The sequence below is a fragment of the Eleutherodactylus coqui genome, chromosome 5 (genome assembly GCF_035609145.1).
Source record: "Eleutherodactylus coqui strain aEleCoq1 chromosome 5, aEleCoq1.hap1, whole genome shotgun sequence".
Classification (NCBI taxonomy): Eukaryota; Metazoa; Chordata; class Amphibia; order Anura; family Eleutherodactylidae; genus Eleutherodactylus; species Eleutherodactylus coqui.
In genome coordinates, this window is record NC_089841.1 from 127,340,054 (window position 1) to 127,362,469 (window position 22,416).

The following is a 22,416-nucleotide window of genomic DNA, read 5'->3' on the forward strand; positions in this document are numbered from 1 at the left end:
TAAATGGGGCTGTTGGGATGACGACCGGGAAATGAACTAATTACTTACCGGTAGTCCTTTTTCTGGGAGTCATCACGATGGCCCATAGTTCCCTTACCTATAGAATACTGTATATACTCGAGTATAAGCCTAGTTTTTTTAGCACATTTTTTGGTGCTGAAAAAGCCCCCCTCGGCTTATACTCGAGTGAGGGAAGGCTTAAAAAAAAAAACCCTCCAAACTCACCTCCCAGCTGGTGTCTGTGACTCTGGCAGCAGTGCAGCAGGCTGCTTGAATTCTCTCCGCTGTCATCCCCCGCCGTCCTCTTTGCTTGGCTCTGTCATTTCCCGCCGTCAGCACTATGTAAGTAAGAGCTGTGATTGGATTGAGCGTCAGCCAATCATGGCCCATGCTCGATCATTCACAGGCAATCAAGCTGCTTTAGAATTCTTCCCACTGTCATCTACCTGCTCGGCTTTCAAATCTCCTTCCGTCAGTGCTGTGTAAGTAAGCTCTGTGATTGGATCGAGCGCCAGCTGTGATTGGCTGGTGCTCAATCCAATCACAGCGCTTAGTTACACAGCACTGACAGAGCCAAGCAGAGACGACAGCGGGGGGGTGACAGCGAGGATAATTCAAGCAGCTTGTCACACAGATGTCGGCTGGGAGGTGAGTATGGAGGGTTTTTTTTTACCTAGTATATACTCGAGTATAGCTAGGCTTATACTCGAGTCAATAAGTTTTCCCAGTTTTTTGTGGTAAAACGTATTGTCTCGGCTTATACTCGGGTCGGCTAATACTCTAGTATATACGGTATTTATGTTCTTTTACCAATGTAAAATATGACCAAAAAAAAGAAAAATTTTTGGTTCAATATACATTGTCCACTGTAATAATTTGAAAGTCACTGAGGAGATGGTGGAAGGGGTGGTGCTTTAAGGGCTCTTCCTGTCCCTACAGAGGTCAGACGGCAACCTCCATATGTAAATGGGGCCATCATGATGACTCCCAGAAAAAGGATTACTAGTGAGTAATCAGTTCATTTTTATGCCCAAGAGCCATACCTTTAAAAAAAATTTTTTGACATAGCCATATGAGGGCTTGTTTTTTTGCAGGATAAATTGTATTTTTAACGTAGTATTTTAATGTACCATGTCGTGTATGGAAAAATTTTAAAGGGGTGAAATGGGGAAAAAAACAATTGCGCAATGTTTGGTGGGTTTAGCTTTTACAGCATTTGTAGTGCAGTAAAATGACATGAAGTTTGTTGTATTGGTAAGTATTATTATACCAAATTTCTATAGTGTTGTTTGGGATTTTTAAAATGCTTTTCTATTTTTAAAAAGTAAACTGTTTTCTTAAACAAAAATCGCCACCATATTCTTAGACCTGGAACTTTATTTTTTTTCATCTATTGGGCTGTGTAAGCTAATTTTTTTGCAGAGCGGGGGGGGGGGGGGGGGGGGGCGATTCTGGCTTTCCATCTTTTTTTTTTTAAATTGGCTTCACCGTGTGGGATAAATATTGTGATATTTTAAAGATTTTGACTTTTACGTACATGGCAATACCAAATGTGTGGTTTTACAATTCGGAATTTTTTAATAGGAAAAATTTTAGCTTTTTTTTCTTTCAATTTTTCTGTTTAAAAAACTTTATTACATTTTTTTTAAACACTTTTATTTACTCCCAACAAGGGACTTGAACTTGCCATCGTTTGATTGATTGTACTATATCCTGCAATACTTCAGTGATTTTTAATGTTGCCTAGCAAGCCCTGCCATTTATAAACACATAATGAATAATCTGCATTCTTATGTGATTTTTATTTTTGCTCAGAACTCTATCATACATTTTTGTTATGTCTGAGCGGCCATGGGGGCCCTTTGTCTGTCTGTTTTTTTTAAACGTTTTTAGAATTTCATGCCTGCGATATGTGTCAACATATTAGAACCAGTGATGTATTGGACAGCTGAGAAAAGCTGAGCTCCAGGGTGAGAACATGTGACATAGAGTGGAGAAAGGAGAAGGTGGGACTTTATAGGGAGGACACAGACAGCCCCCTTTTGTTCCTCCTCAAAAACAGACACTCAGATGCCACCCTCATAAAATGTTTCCACCTCCTTTGAATTTAATTTTATAGGTGAATATGTTTATGTTCCTGTTGCGCTCACTAAATTTTTTTTGCATATCCTGTACACTCAACATTTGAAGTTGTGTGTATTGTGAGACGGTAACCGGCAAGGTGCTGGAGGGCAGGTATATTTCGCCTAGGATGCTCTCCTATGCTGCTTTGGCAGATACGTGCCACTGAGCAGCCTGGGCTCGGTGGAGGAAGCCGGCAGTATAGTGTTAGTAGCATTAAGCTACTAACACGTTGTAGTAAGTAAGTGGCTCCAAGCCACATAATCCGGGCCGGCTTTTCCTGGAGTGACCAAAACGAAGGGTGGGATGGTCACTCCCACGTACCAGGTGAGGCTGGTACCAGGCCTTATAAAGCCTGGGCCTACAGGGCCTAGAGGAAGCTGAGACCTTTGCAGGTCTGAGAGTCCTGGCTGGCTGTGTGCAGGAGTCATTTGGTTACCCGTGTGTAGACAGGAACGCTACATGTTTAGTAAGTGCTCAGACGAGCAGGATTTACTTTGTGTTGGCCTGAAGTTAAGGCCTGTATTTTGCTTTGTTTGCTTGGAAATAAACCCAGGCAACGCCTGGACTAAAGACTTTATCCCGTGTGTCACTGTCTCTGACTGCTTATGCCCAGGTTGCTACTGATCCTAAACGCTAATCCCTCACAGTATCAAATATGTATTATTTGTATTTCTTTGGGAAACATCGAATTTGAAGAGGTGAAACTGAATCAACAACCCAACAATCTTGGGTGAAATACTGTGATTGGCTATTGATAGATTTTAACTAGAGTTGAGCAAATGTACTCTTCCGAGCTTGATGCTCGTTCGAGTAGTAGCATACTGGATGGTGCTCGCTACTCGAGTGAGCATCACACTGTGTTCGACCCCGCCCCAGTTTTTGGCCCCTTCCCACTGTGACGTGTATGTTTTTGGCCCTCTCCGCTGCCCGTTTTTGTCCTTTGCCATGTCAATGCCAAATTTTTTTGAGAGAGGCGGCCCACATACAAAAATGCTTGAGTCTTCTATTGTAGTCAATGGGGTTCATTACTCGAGTAGAGCTCTTGAATTTTATGAAAAGCTCGACTCGAATAACAAGGACCGGAGCATTTGGGTGCTTGCTCATCTCTAATTTTAACCTCTTAAAAACATGGCCTATTTTGGGCTTAAGGACGCAACGGTTTTTATTGGATTTTCATCTCCATTTTTCAAAAGCCATAACTTTTTTCTGCCGATGCGGCCGTATAAGGGCTTGGTTTTTGCGTGGCGAACTGTAGATTTTATTGGTGCCATTTTTGGGTACATAGACTATATTGTAAAACTTTTATAAACTTTTTTTTATGATAGCAGGGAGAGAAATCGCATCAATTCTGCCATAGATTAATTTTTTTACACAACATTCATCATGAGCACTCCTGCTCTGTCGGCTTTTTGCTCCTTCCGACAGCTGTAGACTGCCTCCTATAGTGCTATACGCAGAAAGAGCAGGAAGGAGCTGAAAACTGCTTACTGAGCAGAAGTGCTCCAAAGTGAAAGTTCAGGCACTTTTCAAAAAGTTTGCACTTTCACTAGTTGGAGCATGGCTTTCTCCAGTTTAGGCCACTTTCACAAGGCTGAGAAAATCGTGAGATTTGTGCGTTCCGAGATGCACAAATCTCGCATGAATATGAACCCCATTCTTTTGAATGGGATTATATACATGAACAATTTTTTCCCCCCTTCATCGCAGGAAAGCATTCCAACATGTCCCATCTTTGGGTGTACCCTCGGAACGCCTCACCCATTGTTTTCAATGGGGCTAGAAAACACATTGCACGGCATGTGAGGTGCACACGAGTGCAATGCAGGGTTTTCCATTGAAAACAACAGGATTGCAACTGTACTGAAGTGATGGTAGGCATATTGGACACACAAACGCCTTGCATCCATGGGTACATCACACATTCCCAAGCGCAATATCAGGCCGCGTTTCACGGCCCGGTATCGCAGTCGCCCATGTGAAATTAGCCTTAGTGGATAAAGTAAATAATGAAATGGCTCATACTCTTGCAGAATTCCCTTTAGACTCAAACCTATAGGTTAGATCTACTGACTGCACAAGGAGGTCTGTGTTGTTATATGTATGTTGATTATGTTGTATTCTGCATTTTTATGTGTTTTTACAATCAGCTCCTAAAACAGTAAGAACTAAAATGTGTTTCTGTAATTAAAGGAGGGAGTTGATAAAGAAATCATTTAATCATAGCTTTTCCCGACAATCAATCTGGACACTCCATCTGCATATGTTTATTTGCAGTGGTGCAATGTATAGCTCATTCATTAATGCACCATCAAGACTTTAAATACATAAGACACATGTTAGTTTTTAATTGTATATCACAGACAACCAGATATATGATAAAATAAAGTGTGCAGCATTAATGGCCTGCTAGTGACCGGCTGTGTCACTAGTGGGGCTTTAAGAACAAGGGATATTGAGGAGCTATTCTTTTTATTGTTATAGGCAAAAACCTCTGCTTATAAAATCCATATTGCAACTCCACCATTTACCACTTGATGGCGACCTTTCCCTTTCAATACTTATCTGCAGACTCTACTCCTCATTTTTTTTTTTTTTTTGCATTGTCAGATAATTTAGTTCCAGCTAGATTCACATTGCCGTTAAAGATTAATAGCAATGCAAATGTATGTATAACCTCTTGAGATGGTCACCTTTCACCCCAATTAGTCCAGGCATTGATCCAGTGAGTAAAAAAATATATATCTGTGGGGCTAAAACGTGTCAGTGGAGATAACTATTGTGTTGTTGTACAACAATGAAGAATATCTACAGCAGAATAAAACTGGGAAGAAAGCCCTGTGCATGATGCAGAATGGTTAGTGTCCTCATTTATTACAAGGGCTGTATAAATTATTTCTGACCTTTTCCGAATATCTCCACAATTAGACGTGTGGAAGTGCCCTGTTCTTTAGAAACAGAAGAAGTGCCTTCTGAAAATGCTCACATGATTTTGTTATTTTAGATGTGATTTATTCATGAGAAATTTCTTGGAATGAATCCATTGATCAATACAAAAAGATGTGCGTCTTTCTAAAGGCTGGCAGAATGCAATTATGTTTTGAACAGGAGCCAATTTTTATCTTGGGAAAAAAATCCTGCGTTTGCCTGGGAAAACAGTTAAAGGAGCTCATAAATGATTAGTATGCAGTTCTCATTAAAGCGTTGGAGGTTTTTTTTTTTTTTTTACCCTGTGCTTCTTTGCATATTGCTTACCCATCTGACTCTCATTAGAAGACCATCACGTGCGGTCTCAAATACATTCTTGTTTTCTTTCTTCACAGCCTCCCATTGTTAATGTCAAAGATGCTTCTAGCAACCTTTCAATGTCACCATTAGTTCAGCAGTCATCTTTCTTTTTCTTCTACAGAAAGGTCTATTAAAACGTTTATTGTACATCCTTGTTACTGCCTGTTCTGCTGAATAGCGAATTCTAGTCTTTTATTCGAGTAAAAGCAAAATACTGCAGCTCTGCTGTACATTGGGGTGTATGCTTGTGTGTATATAATATACTGTGTGTTACTTTTATAAAATGAATAGTAATCTCTGAGCATTATGCTCGTTGCAGAAGAAATATACGTTGATCATAATACAGCGCACATCGAGTGACTTTAGTGCAGTCATGCACCAGCATCTTCATGTGCAGCTCCAAGACATTTTCTCTCTATCGCACTCCGTGTTAGAGCAGATTTCCAAAACCGGTCAGCATATGTATCTCGGGGTTTACAACTAAACTGCTATATTTGGTGGATAAAGACTTCTCAGTAGCACTTCAAAGAATGATGAGGTCACTTGTTTTTCTGGCACACAGTAGGGGAGGTTTATGAAGCCACTTGTGCCAGATTTCTGATGTAAAAAAAAACGTTTTTTACAGCATATTTGCTCTAAAATTTGTGACTTTTTGGACTGCATGTTGCTCTCACTGCGTTTCAAAAAAGTGATTGGGGCAAACAAGGTAAATTTCTAGAATTTATGCAAAATTATAATACAAATCTACACTTTATAGCTTTTCTGCTGCACAGACAGTCAAAGGATGTGCCTGATTTATTAAAAGGCTAAAATATTTGGTGCATTTTACGCTTTGGACTAAAACCAGTTTATGAAATGCCAGTATTAGTAAATTTTCCCAATTTTGCTTACTGATTAACAATCTACATGCATAGACTACATAAAATGTGTCTACATAATGAGATGGATTGGAGGATTTTCACGCTGTGAATGACTGCCAGTGAAAGCTGAGAGAGGGATACGGGAAGATACTCTGCAGAACTTGGTGACAGAAAAAGCCTGAATAAGAGCGACTGCACAAAAGCTTTCAGTTCAGTTACGATTAAATTTTCTTTTTTTTTTTTTGCTTTAGCTGTTTACGCTTTGTGCACATTCACATGCTATGAATTCTATACTGAAAGTCACACCTATAGTCAGCTTCACACAAGTGTAATATGGAGCACATTTGAGCACTCATATTATGACTGCAAGTGCCACGGATCTAATGCTCCGAACTGACAGGATCACAGGGATTTTTGATCTTGAAAGTTTGGGTCATTAGACCCACGGTTGGGCCAGAACTTTCAGTTGTAATGCAGTGTTTTCTTTGGGAGCCCCATTCACATGCAAGGGAAATATATTTGTACAGATTTTAATGTGGTGCGTGACATTCACTGGAAACTCATGACAAACATGTTAACATGTACATCACAGTCTGCTTCTATGTCTGTAATACCCTTATCTGTCAGCATTGCCCCATTATCTCCTTATCCAAAATCATGTTGCCTAGGTGTAGTATTTCTCTTGACCCTCACACTCACATTAACTTCTGTCAGCATTGCCTAGGCATTATATTTCTCTTGACCCTCACATTAACTTCTGTCAGCATTGCCTAGGTGTAATATTTCTCTTGGCTCTCACATTGATACACTATCTTCTGTCATCTTCAGCTCAAAAACATTTCCAGAATCCAACCATTCCTCACTGGAGATTCTGAAAGCTTAGTGTACACAGTTGCATTATTCCGGGCTAGACAACTGCAATACCCTCTGTTGCGGTCTATCGATTACATACTAACCACATTTCCAAAGTAACCAAAACTGCTACACAACTCCTTTCAGTCCTCCATCCTCATTGAGTCTCTCCAATGGCTGAACATCAAACAGAAAATTCAAAGTTTTCTTGATAACAAAATTTTACAAAGCCTTATCTAGTTCCGCCCAGCTGCAGCAAAAAATGTCTGAATGATCTTGCTGGTAATGTTGGCAAGATAGGCGCCCATTGGTGCTGCAGGTAGGTGGGGTTGCGACACGTGACAGATGCAGCGTGGAAAACCATGTTTGCTGCATTTAGAAAATCATGATAATCTAGTTTATGCATAAACATAAGTGCACCAACAACAATTCCTGTTTTACCTGACTCTAGGAAAAGACCCTTATGACATTTGCAAATGTATACAAGTTACAGATGCCGTTTTATTGTATAGGAACGGTGTAGCTACAGAGTATCTTCCTAGTTCCTAAACTTATATTCATGTATGAACTTCCCAGAAACAGCCTTACTTACCATCTATCTTGAAGGAGCCGAGCTGAATATTAATAGTAGCGTCTATTATAGAAATGCTTTATATTTGTTTTAAATTCATACACTATATAAGTATATCTTCTATCATTTTCTCTTCTTGTTGTGGCTTTATGCGGGATTTTATTTCAATAACTATATACTCCTGTAGGATATAAACGGATTACATATTACTCCACCCAATCACATAGTGCCGACATATTTAGACAGGCTATTTTTAGAAACTCTATTCATTCCAAACTTGGAGGTAACAATTCTGTTCAACTTCTGCCTACTGCTTTATCAAGTCATGTCCAGTAAGCTTATAGGGTTATTCTTGGGGTGGCTACAAGCAGGTCTTTTATTAGATTTAATTTCAGCAACTATACACCCCTATAAAGTACAAACATATCTCATGTGACTTTTCCTCCAATTATTATTTTTATTCATTGTAAAAGTGCCATTAATTCCAGGATGATGTACATATCTAAAAGGTTTCAGCACCTAACATAAGAAAAAACAGGTACAATAAGCATGACTAAATGAGTGAAGAATGTTACAAAGGGCTTACAATCTACAAGAGAAGGGAAAACCGAACTGAACTTGTAGAAAGAACCTGAATACAAGTCGAACTTTGATAAAAATTTGGTTTTGCAAAAACCCAAAGCTCAGTTGGTTTGTTTCTGCAGACCCGGAAGTACATTTAGAAAAACTTGTAAAACAAGTACTGAACACTTTCTTATAGCCCTGAAATGACGGTGGTGGTTCCTCCTCACTGGATGTAGCTCACTAGTTAGCAGTGTTTCCTTGCATTTTTGGGGTCCTGGGTTCAAATTTAACTAAAGACAACATCTGGATGGAATTGGAAAACGCCAGGTAGATGTTGTCTTTGGTCAGATTTGTAACGTAGGAATCCATCACTACTAGCCAACAGTGCTAACCACTGAACCATCGTGCTCCTTCTTTCTTCTTTTTTTCAGAGGAGGAAAGAAAATATAAAGGGAATATACAAACTCCATTCAGATGTTGTTCATGGGCAGATTTGAACCTAGGACTCTAGCATTGTAAAGCAACAGTGCTAGCTACCTAACCACCATTCTTCTTATTTCTTCTTTCTCCGGAAGAGAAGAAACATAAGATATAAACTCCATTCAGATGTTGTTCTTGAGCAGATTTGAACCTAGGATCCCAGAACTGCAGGACAGCAGTGCTAACCACTGGATTACATCCATTTAAGAAGAACCACCACACTCTTAGAAAGTGTTCAGTACTTGTTTTGAGGGTTTTTATGAAATTATGGGTCAGTATGGAATTAATTTGTTTCAAATCAACTTTTCGATGAAATTTGCCAAACCAAACGTTGGAAAAGTTCATTCATCTCTGCTAATGAGGGTATAAGATGCTGATAATGTAGTACCTCAGTGTTAGTGTAGGTTGTAGGCCTTTCTGAACAGGTGGGTCTTCAAGTTTCTTGTGAATTTTTCAAAGGTGGGGGAGAGTCTGATTGATTGTTTGGGGTAGTGAATTATAAAGTATGGGGATTGTTTGGCTGAAATCTTGTAGAAAATGGTGTAAAGCAAACAAGGATCAGAGTTTATCTGCTGGAAGGTATCAAGCAATTAGGTCAGAAATTAAGGAGACAGCCTTATATTTTGTTGATATTTTGAACTCAAAATTGAGGAAAGACTGGATTCAAGAAGTATGTTTGAGTTGAAGGCAACAAAAGGTGGTAAAGGTTTGGATATATAGTTTGAAGGACAAGATGGAATCGAAGGGTCCCCTCAAGGCAGTGAGATTGGGGAAAGTGCGGACCCATTAACTGTGACTGACAGGTTTGGTGAGGAGGTAGATTGAGATGGTGTTAAGATAATGAATTCAGTTTTCCTTATGTTGAGTTTTAGAAAGTGGGAGGAGAAGAAGAAGATATGGCTGATAATTACTCAAGTACTCTGGATAGTAGAGTAGTACCATCTGGTCCAAAGAGGTAGATTTGAGTGTAATTAGTATAAAGTTGATACTGATAGCCAGGGAATTCTATGAGCTGTCTCAGACCAAAGCTATAGACGGAGAAAATGATGATTTTCACTACAGAGTCGGGGGAACACTGACATATTATACACCACTGTAGACAGCCTATTCACCTCTGTAGGTCCTTGTTACCACTGTTCTCAATCCAGTGGAATCTAACCACAATACCTGTAGGTAACCAATGCTGCCAGAAAATTTTTGCATGCTATTTTATCAAGTCATATGCAATAAACCCCTGTGGTCCATCTAGTGCTGGCGGCTACAGGCAGGCAGGAATTTCTGTCTAGTACAGGGTGTTTCACCTGAAGCATAACCCAGTAGTTTCACTGTATGTGTTTGGTACAATGATATCTCACAAGAAAAAAACAGACACCTACTTGGTGGGCTACAGGATGTTGAAAGTGGCCACCGACAAATTCCATTAACTTCTGCACCTGATGCTTAAACAGTTTTGATAAATTTCTTTGGAAATTCATGCCACTTGATCAACAATATACCCATGGCGAAAACAGGACATTAGTGATGGATAAACAGTAGACTGCTGAAAGTCAGTACAGTTCTACACAATATACAAGCCAAAATAAGGGTTGCGCTTCAAGTAAGACACCTTGTATTATAATACAGAATTACACTAAACTGCCATATATAGGTCAAAGTAATGCAGCATTAAATGCAAGGACTTCTGTTTTTTTCATCTTTAAAGTATAACCCCTTTTTTCAGTCTAGAATTGCTTGTACTTCCAAAGAGTCATGCCTAAAGATAGTTCTGTTTTGCTTTATTTCCCATGGGCGAACAAACACTTGAAATTGGATTTCCTTTGGAGTGCTGCGTTTCTATGGAATAAGTATTGATTCCTTATCGTGGTGTAGATGCTGGAACCCATTTAGTATCATCTGTTCTACATTGACATTAATACTAGTTTTATCCAAATTTAGTTAACGTGAGATTCTTGCAATGTGAGAAGAGTAAATGTTGACCCTGGTACTGCAGTTGTAGGTTTCAGCCAAGTGTAACGAGAATGCTGCAAGGTAATAATGTAAACCACCATAACCAGTGCATAGAACCTTAAATAAAACACAAGTTCTTAAGTGATAAAAAGAGCAATTACAAATATTTGACCAAAGTTGATTTGTACTCTCAATTACAAAATGACCCCCTCGGTGTGTTACTAAACTTATTAAATAACTTTTTCTAAATGGACTAAAATGTGCACATCGGGTAAAGAGAGAAAAGGTTGTGACAGGTATGAGGTTTCTTTTGGGACATCTTTAGTAGGTTTTTCTCTGTCTAAGCTGTTAAACAGCACACTCTATGACAGCCATGGGATAAACATAATGTCAGGATGTCTTGTGTATCACAGCTTTAAATCCCTGAGGTATGACCTGAGGCAGTTTTAGCAGCTCATCCACATAATCCAGCATGTGCTTGGTAGACTTTTATTTCAATCTCTCTAATGGTGAGCTTGAATTGGTATATAAAATTGTTTCCACAATATTCTTATTTTAACCTTTATTTATGAGATTTAAGGTTGTGTTTTCTTAAAAAAACAAAGCACATTTTTGTAAACCCACATGCCACTCCAAGGTAACCTCATTCAGATGGAACAGTATATGATACCTGTACAACAGGAGACGCGTCTCATTCTTTTTCACTGCTTGAAGAGAGCCTGTCACCAGATTTATGCTGGCCCATTTGAGTGCAACATAAAGTAGTGACAGAGATCCCGGTTCCAGATCCGTGTCACTCATTTTTTTTCTTGCTGCGTTTTTCATAAAATCATCGTTTATCAGCAGCAGTGCAAACTGAACTCTGAATTCTTGTATTCATGATGGACGTACTCCTGCCATGGCTGATTGACAACTTTCTATGTATAGTGTGGACTGAGAAAGTTGTCAATTAGCCTGTGGTGGGTGAGGAAGCTGACAGCTCATGAATATAGAAGACCCCCAGAATGTGTGCACATGATGGCGAGGAGTCCAGTGCTTAGTTCACACTAAGCAGATATAATGATTTTAGGAAGCTTGGTGAAATATTCCTTTTGACTTTTTTATGCTTCAAATTTAAGACATATAAATAAATGTTTGGTTTGGACTAGCAAGGACCAGCATGAAAAAAATATCTTTATCCTCCTTTGATAATATCTGAATGACAGTATGGTCGTACTTTGAGTGGTTTTTGTTACTGTTTTTTCTTCTCATAGGGCTAATCTGAAAACATTAGATTGGACTAACGTTGAGGAAGAACGTGTTGTACAAGTTATAGGCTGGAAATACAATTTCCTTACTCTTCATACCCTCTATTATACCTAAGCATGTATTTGCATGCAACTATAATGATGTTCCTTTATATTTGTCATATATATATAACTAAGCACATATAGGACATACTAAAATCATCAGGTTTCCAGTGTGCCAACCACTAATCTTCTTGTTCACAGAGTACAGTATGATTTTCTGAGTTTAGTATGTATAGGTAGTAATATCTTTACCAACCTGAACTAGAAGTACAAGAACAACAGATACTCTAATCAAAGGCAGTCAGTCCACCATCAGGGCTGACTGCCTGTTTATTATTTTCTGATATATTATTTAGCAAAATGGTTCTTAATGATAACTCTAGATAGGACTTTTTAATCTGTTGTTTTAAGCTTAATTAATGGTATATTTTTCCTTGTGTATTTGAACTTTATATTGGGCTAGTTTCTATCAACGATTTATGCCATTGCCTCCTTATTATAGGAATTATTTGGCACGTTATCTTAGTACATCTCTGAGTGTCTTTATAACCCTCTTTTTGGGGTGATATTGGGCTCCTGATGAACTAGGGTTTTCCTAGGGCAGTGGTGGTGAACCTATGGCACGCGTAACAGAGGCGGCACGCACAGCCCTCCCTGCTGGCCCGCGCCGCCATCGGCCGCTCACCAATTGTGAATACCGGCAGGGGCCGCGGCTCCCCTCCTGGCATTCACACAGCTACGCTGCTAGCAGCGCTGGTTACTGGTGTATTATGTCGCCCCTGAAAGATAGGGGTGGTAACATAATGCACCAGCATTGAGACTTGTTAACGTCCCCAGCTTCTGATTGGCTGGGGGTGTGTTTGTTCCCACAATTCCAGTCCTGGTCGGGGAGAACAGCGGGAGCAGCAGATGGCACAAGTTTAAGCGCCGTCCTGATCCTGGAGGAGAGGCTGAACCTCGACAGGGGCAACGGCACGGATGGCAGAGGCGGTGGCCCCTATTGCAGATCCGTCCTGGGAGCGTAAGCGCCGGCGGTGGAGCCTTTTCATGTGCCATCCTATCGGCAGCAGCACGGCCGACAGAGATGACGCTGATAAAAGGGGGACCCTCAAGGCCAGGTAAAAAGCAATAGGGGCTTGCAGCACGCATCCCCCTTCCATGAGGGCCACTGTGGGATGTCTCTATTACACTGGGGGGGCCGCCATGAATTGTCGCTGTTACACTAGGGTGGCCGCCGCGGGGTGTCGCTGTCACACTGGGGGGCTGCTGTGGGGAGGGTCACTATTACCGCTGGGGGATGTCACTATTACCGCTAGGGGCTGCTGTGGGGATGGGGTCCCTATTATCACTGTGGCCGCTAGAGGGGAAGGGGGAGGTCACTATTTCGCTGGGACCACTGGGGTGGGGTCACTATTACACTGGGGTCACGGGGGTGTGGTCACTATTACCGCTGGGGTATGTTTACATGTGGCGGAAATGGGCAGGGCTGTTTCAAAATAGAGAGTGTGCAGATTTTGACTGCTTTTTGGATGCGGAAATGCTGCAGCATTTTCCACAAAAAAATTTTGCTGGGGACATTCTGCAGTATTTCTGCATCCAAAAAGCAGTCAAAATCTGCACGCTCTCTATTTTAAAATGGCCCTGTCCTTTTTAGAACAACGGGGGTAAAATCATAGGTCGTGATAAGCCCTGCCCCCTGACATGTTGGCACTTTGTGATAAATAAGTGGGTTTTGGGTTGCAGTTTGGGCACTTGTTCCTTAAAAGGTTCGCCATCACTGTCCTAGGGAAACGTATAGAGCTAATTTGAGCTAATTTATCTCACTATCAACAGTTTTTTGAGCACACTTCTATCATACTACAGGGTTATTTAGAGCCAATTTACTCTACTATCAGCTTCTTTGAGTACACTTCCATCTTACTACCAGCTTATTTAGCACGTTTACTGCAGCAGGTGAATTTGAGAGCCAATAGTTTATTGCATTACCAGCTAATGGCCCATTTACAAGCAACAATTATTGCTCAAAATTAGTCCAAATGACCGAAAGAGATGGTTTTGCTTTTAAAGATGAACGTTTAAACCTAATGATTACAAAGGCCTGCGATGAAAAAATTGTAGCATATTCAATTAGTGGGTTTAACAGTATTTTTTGTGCTGATTACGGTAAAAATAGTGAAAAAATTCCATCACCCCTAGATAAGTCACAAATTTCACCTGAAATTTTCTTATTTTCAGGGTTTTTCAGGTTCGGTACGCGTACGACAACGAATCTAAACTGTCTGCTAGGCGTGACCTTGACTGCAGTCAGTGACTCAGTGTGGAGCCAGCCACTGTGGTGTACGCATCAAACAGTTTTGTGATACGGTATTTAGAAGAAATGGCTACTAGAAGATGTGTCAACTCTCCTAACTGTTTCTGTTATATTTGTGGGTCTTATACCGTCAAGAAGCAATAAAGGAACATTTCTAATTTTGTTCAGAAGGTGTATTTTGCATACTTTGGTATGAAATTAGGGGACCAAGATAAATCTTGGGCTCCCCATATAGTGTGTTCTGTGTGTGTTGAAGAACTGAGACAATGGTTTCAAGGTAAGAAGAAATCATTTCGTTTTGGAATACCCATGCTTTGGAGAGAGCCTAAAAATCACAGTGATGACTGTTATTTTTGTTCTTGTTCAGTGCAAGGACATTTCATACCCAACCAACATACGTTCGGCTATTCGCCCTGTTCCTCATGGACCTGACTTGCCTATTCCTTCACCTCCGGATACCCTGGACAATATTTTAGACGATTTAGACCAAATGTCACATAGTAGCAGTGATAATGATGACAGCTATGATCCAGGTACCAATGACCCTGAACTTTTTTCTCAATCAGACTTGAACGATTTAGTACGAGATCTGGGCCTACCAAAGAATTCAGCGGAAGTGTTAGGGTCTAGACTTAAAGAAAGACATATGTTAGCCTCCGGTGTTTTATTTTCATGGTACCAACTTAGAGAAAAGGAATTTGTCCCTTTTTTTACACAAGAGGGTGAACTAGTTTTCTGCAACAATGTACCTGGAATCATGGAAATGTTCAACATAGTGTATGACCCAGAGGAATGGAGACTTTTCATAGATTCATCAAAAAGGAGTTTGAAAGCCGTACTTCTTCACAATGGTAACCAATATGCTTCGGTGCCTGGTGGACACTCAGTCCATTTGAAAGAATGCTACAAAAATCTTGGGTTTGTTCTTAATAAGCTCAGCTACTCTGACCATAAATGGACCATTTGTGGGGATTTGAAAGTTATTTCCATGTTACTAGTGTGAGGGTATATATATATATTGCCATATGTTTTTTTATGTTTTATACCTATATGCAAGTTTTATTCAATTCCAAATGAGAAAAAACTTATATGTCGCCTTACATCAGATATTCCAAGGCTTTGCAAGGCTGAGAGATGTTCTAGAAATTCAGAGAAGATACGGAACCAGACACAAGGCCGCGTGTACTTGGCCGTTTTCCCAGAAGCGCTGGAACAAGATATCAAGATGTTCAACCATGTACATAATTTTCACTGTCAGGCCGGAAATCCGGACTGCCCATATATGGTTATAAGCCCATCACCCCTTGATGGGGATGGGACAAAGGGTATAAGATCTCATGTAATCTGTAATAAAGCACGTCGGCAAAGCGCAGCCATGCCCCGTGTGAGGAATTATACCAGACCTCCCTGTGTGGTGTCTCTTCTTACCGCCGGCAACGGGGCAAGTGGGGTGGGCCCGATTGGTGCTGTACTTAGAATTTTATTACCCTGACAAATGGCGCAACCAACTGGGGCGACAAAGCCAGAGCCTACAGCGCAATTCACCCGGATCCACGCCACGGGGAAGCCGTCCTGCTGCAAACCGAGCCTGATCAACTCACAGAACTCCAGGTAAGGCCAGCATATATTTATGTTGTGTTTTACACTGCGAAGTCTTGCAGCAGGACTGACTATCTGTGGTTTGTGACCGGACGGGTTGGGTTAAGAGTTCTACACGGTAACTCGTGTGGGCTCCGGGTTTGCCGTCATGGACCACTGACCATGATATGCGCACCAATCGGTCACCCAGAAACTAGTCTGTAGTCTATTTGTACTTTGAAGTTTTTAACGTTTTAATAATAGTGGAGATTGTTGTATCTGCAGAAGTTTTTTTTGTCTCTTTCTTTTCATTTAGTCTCACAAGAGAAGGGACCCTCAGTTTAGTTTAGTTAGTTGTTAATGGTTTAGCAGAGAGGGATGCATTTTGTGAGACAGGCTTCATAAGAGAAGGGACTCTCGGTCGTTTTGCCTTATATATGGGGCTAACGATTTGATTTCAGAGAGATGCATTTTATGGGGCTGGTTCCATAAGGAGAAGGGACCCTCGGTTGTCTTGCCAGTATATAAGGGCCTGACAATTTGAAAATTAAGAGGGATGCATTCTATGGAGCGTGTTATTATTATTATTGTTGTTGTAATATGCGTAAGATCTTATTAAAGAAGATAGAGCCCCTCAAGGGCTGCCGCCGTGTGGATGAATCTGTAAAATGTAAGAAAACGCTAATGAAAATGTGTGACACCGACCCGCACGGCAGATTACAAAATGGTGTCTGGGAGGGAGGTCTTTAGGACCAAGAGGCGCATTGAAAGACCAAGGTTTGCTAGAAGGAGAGAGAGAGACAGTCAGAGAAAGTTAGGTATGTACACATTATTTGTTTAAGAAAGTATCCGTAAGTGAAATGTTGAAAAGTACAGTAAGTGATCAAGAGGGCGTCAGGAGAGTGTCTATTAAAGGTTATATTGGCAGTTAGGTAGGGAGAGAAGTATGAGAAACAAGCAAGTCGATAAGAAAGTTACAATGCATGTGATTTGTTGGCAAAGAAAGGAGAAAAATGTGTATAATACAAGATAGATAATAGATATGGATATATATATATATATATATATATATATATATATATATATATATATATATATATATATACTGTATGTGCAAATAGTTAACTGAGCTTGCTTTTAGGGGAGAAGAGTTTTGTTGACATGTAGCTGCGAGTCTGTGTAAGCTTTTCAAGGTCAAGAAGATAACAGCGAGAGAGAAAATGCAATAACAACCTTGGTTAATATCTTTGCTTGCTTACAATGAATTGAAATGAATTTAATTAATTATACTGTCTTAGTAGGCAGGGAAATATAGCAATTTCTAAGTTATATTCTTACTTATACAGGGGTTGAAAATGAATGTTGCAAGGTCCCAGCATATGTGTTAATTATGATTTCAAAATGCAGGCAATAGTTTAAGCTAAAACTTATTCAGTCTGTGTTTCATATTCGTAGAGAGATAACAGTTTGTTTTAAAAAGGTGGGGGCTTTCAGAATTCACTCCAAATTCAGGGTCACAGATTCTAAAATACTTCAGCGTTTAATACAGCATATAATAGCTTCAGTAGATAAGAAATATAGAATATCTCAGTCACTCAGCAAACTTTTTTCACATAATTTGTCAAAGATAGCGCTCATTCACAATCTCATCTCAATAGAATTATGTACTTTATAAAATTATAACACTCACCTCAATGTTTTTCAACTGATGTATGTATGTTTGCCAAACTTTTTTTGTCCGTGCATCTGTATGTACTGGTACACCTCCAAAGGGGGTGACGGCGCAAACTTGAGAGCATGGATGGATGGGAGTTAGTGACCCGTGTTCAAGCTGTGGTGGAATGTGTGATGTGGATAATGACTGGGGATAAAAGTCCTCCCCATGCATGGGACTTTGCTTGGTTGAGATGTGGACGTGTGGACTGTTACGCTGAAATGGAGCTGAGAAAAGAGACGCACGGAGCCAATATCGAAGGGGTGGAGCTAGATGATGTAATAGTACGTAATGTTTCATCCCTCTTGTCCACAAGGGAGGGGTGAGGAGCTTGAGCAGCTAGTAAAAGTTTTTTGTTTTGTTTTTTCTCCCGTCTCAAATTTTGATAAGATATTGCAGGCAGGATCAGACTAATAATGAATTCACTTAAAGGGATATCACATTTCAAATATTAATAGATGTTTTGTAGGTTAGTCTTCCCCGGTGTAACTCATGTTTCTGTTATAGGTGCTAACATCTTACAGGCCTTATCTGCATCCATCAAATCTTTTTACAATGTTGTACTACCTTAAACCGGGTACTATTGTTCCAATTGAGTACCCTGGTTTAAAGGGGGGGAGGAGAAGGCATAGGTGATCTAGGTATTGCAAGTCAGCCATTTTTACATTTTTTGCAAGCCATTTTTTTATTTTTTTATTTTTTTTTTGCAACAAGATTCTGATCTTTTTCAAATATAATACCAGCCTGATTGTCTAGCATTGATGCAACAAGAAAATTTAAGTTTTAAAAAAAGTTACTAAAAGCCCTTGTTAACAATGCATATTTTGAGTTGTTTTTTATAGATGGTACCAGGGTGATTGACGACTCCACACTGGATATACAGTGGTTACACAACAAGATGTCCTAAAAGCAGAATGTCTCCGCATGTCGCAGTACAAGAAGCGGAACTAAAAGCCCTCGCTGAGGCGTGTAGAGTGGCAAAGGTAAGACGGCAAACATTTACACTGACTCCCGGTATGCATTTGGCATAGCTCATGATTACGGCCCAACATGGAAGGCCAGACAGTTTTTTACCACAACAGGACAGCCAATTAAGAATGATGCAGCGGTGCAGTCTCACGGAGACCCTACTTCTACCTGACAAAGTGGAAAGCTCACACCAATTCCTACACCAAAGAAGCGAGAGGCAACGCCATCACAGACCACACAGCAAAAGCAGCGGCCCTTAAGCCATGGAAGAACAGAAGAAAAGAAGAATTTGACTACACTTGGACTTTGATAAAAACTTGGACTTTGATAAAAATGTGAACTTTGATATGCTAAAGACTTTACAGTTAAGAAAAGGAAAAATGGACTAAAAAGGGACGGCATATGGTGAACAGTCAACAGCACTTGCCTACCACAGTCCCTGTGCCCCATGATGGCCCAGCTGATGCACGAAAAGACGCACCTCTCAAAGCAACAATGATGTCGACGCTTGAAAAAGGACGGGTGGCTCCTTGGTTTTCTGTAGCTGCTGCATCATTTGTCCAGTTTTGCATGATCTTTGCCGTAAGCAACAGGGCAGAAGTAAAATTTGCCACATCACGCTTGCCTAGACCACTCTACCCATTTCAGGGATTGCAAATTGGCTACATTCAGCTCCTACTTGTTGGGAAGCATGAATATGTGCTTGTTGTTGTTAATGTTTTACAGGTTGGAGACCTACTCTGTTACCAAAGTAAATAAGCAGGTAACCGCACAGAAGCTCATGAATGAGGTAATCTGCAGATACAGGGTACCGGAAGTGATTGAGTCAAACAAAGGTACACACTTCACAGGTGAAATAATGCAACACGTTATGTCTGCTTTGGGTATATTCCAGGCTTTTCACACACCCTACCATCCGCGGAGTCGTGGGAAAGTAGATACAAAAGGCAATGAAGAAAATGGGCAAATTTTGAATTCAGTGTCTTCTATTAGTTTTTCTTTTTCTTAGGAGGATACAGGCCACAGTAGCTGAGTTTGGGGAATGATTTTCTTGTTAATTTTGTCATAGGCCTCTCCAAGGAATTGTCAATAATGTATTCTGCAGTCTCTGCTTTCTCCCAGGTCCTACAGATGAGTGTCACTATCTAAAACCAGGTGACAGGGTCTATGTGAAAAAGTTTGAGAGACAAACCCGGTTTGAATATCCCTACCAGATGTTGCTCACCATCCCAACTGCAGTCAAGCTCGAAGGAAAGCCCACTTGGATCCACACTTCGCACTGAAAGAACTAATGATCCTGCATATCCTTTACATGCTATAATGTGGTACAATTCCTCTAACCCACACCTTTGACTACTGTACACTAGCCCCCTGTTTCAGAACAAATTAATACAATCAAATGTGCAATATGAAGCCTACACTGAGGGTGAGAATCTAACACCGCATCGTGCTAAGAGAGACATTGACACTCCAGGTGGTAACTTTGACCCACATGTACACATAGATGCAATAGGAGTGCCAAGGGGGGTGCCAGATGAATTTAATTCTAGAGATCAGGTTAAAGCAGGTTTTGAGTCCTTATTTGCTATTGTCACTGTTAATAATAATGTAGATTGGATGAATTATATCTATTACAATCAGCAGAGGTTTGTAAACTACACCAGAGATGCTTTGCAAGGGTTAATTGACCAGTTAGGGCCCACTGCATCCATGGCGTTCCAAAATAGAGTGGCCCTGGGTATGTAATTTCCTGTATGTGTATTATCCCTTTGATCAAAAAGAGTATGAGTAAGGGACTGGATAATGTGACACCAACGTTTCCCTTGTTTGAAAAAGATGAAGAGCCAGTTCCGATAATGCCAACCAGATACGTTACCAGAAGAATGGAGAAATGTACTAGTACTGCGCCGCCCCGGTCTCATAAGATGGACTGTCAGTGGACTTCCCATTTGCCTAGGGAAAGTGCAGAAGACCTTAGGTTCCGGCGAGGGCACACCCTGTGGGGTGTTAACTCGTACAGATAGAGGGTGTGGATGCCCGGAAATAAGCCCAGGGAATCCATGGCCTCCTTCTGAGGTGAGGTAGGGATCCCCCCCTCTTAGGAGTAGGGACTTACGGGCAGTGGAGAAACCCTGACGCAAGGGAGAGACGACCGAGGAAGAGTGCAAAGTCTGATGCTTGATCTCCATATTAAGTTTTTTAGGGGGGTTTGTGAGGGTATATATATATATATTGCCATATGTTTTTTTATGTTTTATACCTATATGCAAGTTTTATTCAATTCCAAATGAGAAAAAACTTATATGTCGCCTTACATCAGATATTCCAAGGCTTTGCAAGGCTGAGAGATGTTCTAGAAATTCAGAGAAGATACGGAACCAGACACAAGGCCGCGTGTACTTGGCCGTTTTCCCAGAAGCGCTGGAACAAGATATCAAGATGTTCAACCATGTACATAATTTTCACTGTCAGGCCGGAAATCCGGACTGCCCATATATGGTTATAAGCCCATCACCCCTTGATGGGGATGGGACAAAGGGTATAAAATCTCATGTAATCTGTAATAAAGCACGTCGGCAAAGCGCAGCCATGCCCCGTGTGAGGAATTATACCAGACCTCCCTGTGTGGTGTCTCTTCTTACCGCCGGCAACGGGGCAAGTGGGGTGGGCCCGATTGGTGCTGTACTTAGAATTTTATTACCCTGACACTAGGTCAACAAAGTGGTTACACAAAGTTTCCATGTTTCCTCTGTGAATGGGATAGCCGTGACAGGAAACAACACTATGTCAAGCAGACCTGGCCAATCAGAAAGGCTCTTATTCCTGGAGTTAAAAATGTTGAAAGACAAAGTTTAGTGGATCCTAAAAAGATCTTACTTCCACCACTTCATATCAAATTGGGACTAATGAAACAGTTTGTGAAAGCATTACACAAAGGAGAGTGTTTCAAGTATCTTTGTGAACAGTTTCCTGGTCTATCAGATGCTAAGCTGAAAGAGGGAGTCTTTGTTGGGCCTGACATAAGAAAACTTTTAAAAGATGAAATCTTTGTCACTAAAATGGAAATAGAAGAAAAAAATGCCTGGAATTCATTTAAACTTGTTGTAACAGGCTTTCTTGGAAATAAAAAAGACCCAAACTACAAAACTTTGGTTGCTGAATTGTTACAAAACTACAAAATCTTGGGCTGCAACATAAGTGTCAAAGTCCATTTCCTTCACTCACATCTGGACTACTTTCCAGAAAATCTTGGGGCTGTAAGTGAGGAACAAGGAGAACGTTTCCATCAAGATCTAAAAGAAATGGAGTGCAGATACCAAGGTCGATGGAATGTCAACATGATGGCAGACTACTGTTGGATGTTAAAAAGGGAAAATTCACAAGAACACAGCCGAAAAAGTACCAAAAGAGGCTTTGATGGAAAAAGAAAATGTTTTTACAAAGACTTATAATAACTTTGCAAGACATGTGTCTCACTATTATGCTTATTTTAGCTAGGTATTGTTGTTTTTTTTGCTTTTACTTCATGTTACAATAATAAAAACAAATAAAAAAATTTCCGTTTTTTTGTATTTTTTCCAAATACTTCAACTTTATTTTGTAGGCAAGCCTTACGTGATAGAAAAAAACCCATGTCAGTTTTGAAATCTGTGCAAAAAACTACATAAAGATGATTTAACAAAATCAAAACAATTTTTAAAAAAGTTTTTTTGCAGACCTGTGTTATTGCTAGAAATAGATGTGGCACCTGGATATTTCAGTCGTTCAGTGTGTCATTGGTTAGCGTTTACATGTAAAGATACGTGGGCAATAGTTTAATAGAAAGGCATGTGCATTAGTTAATGAGAAAAAATGAGCTTGTTTGGATTGGC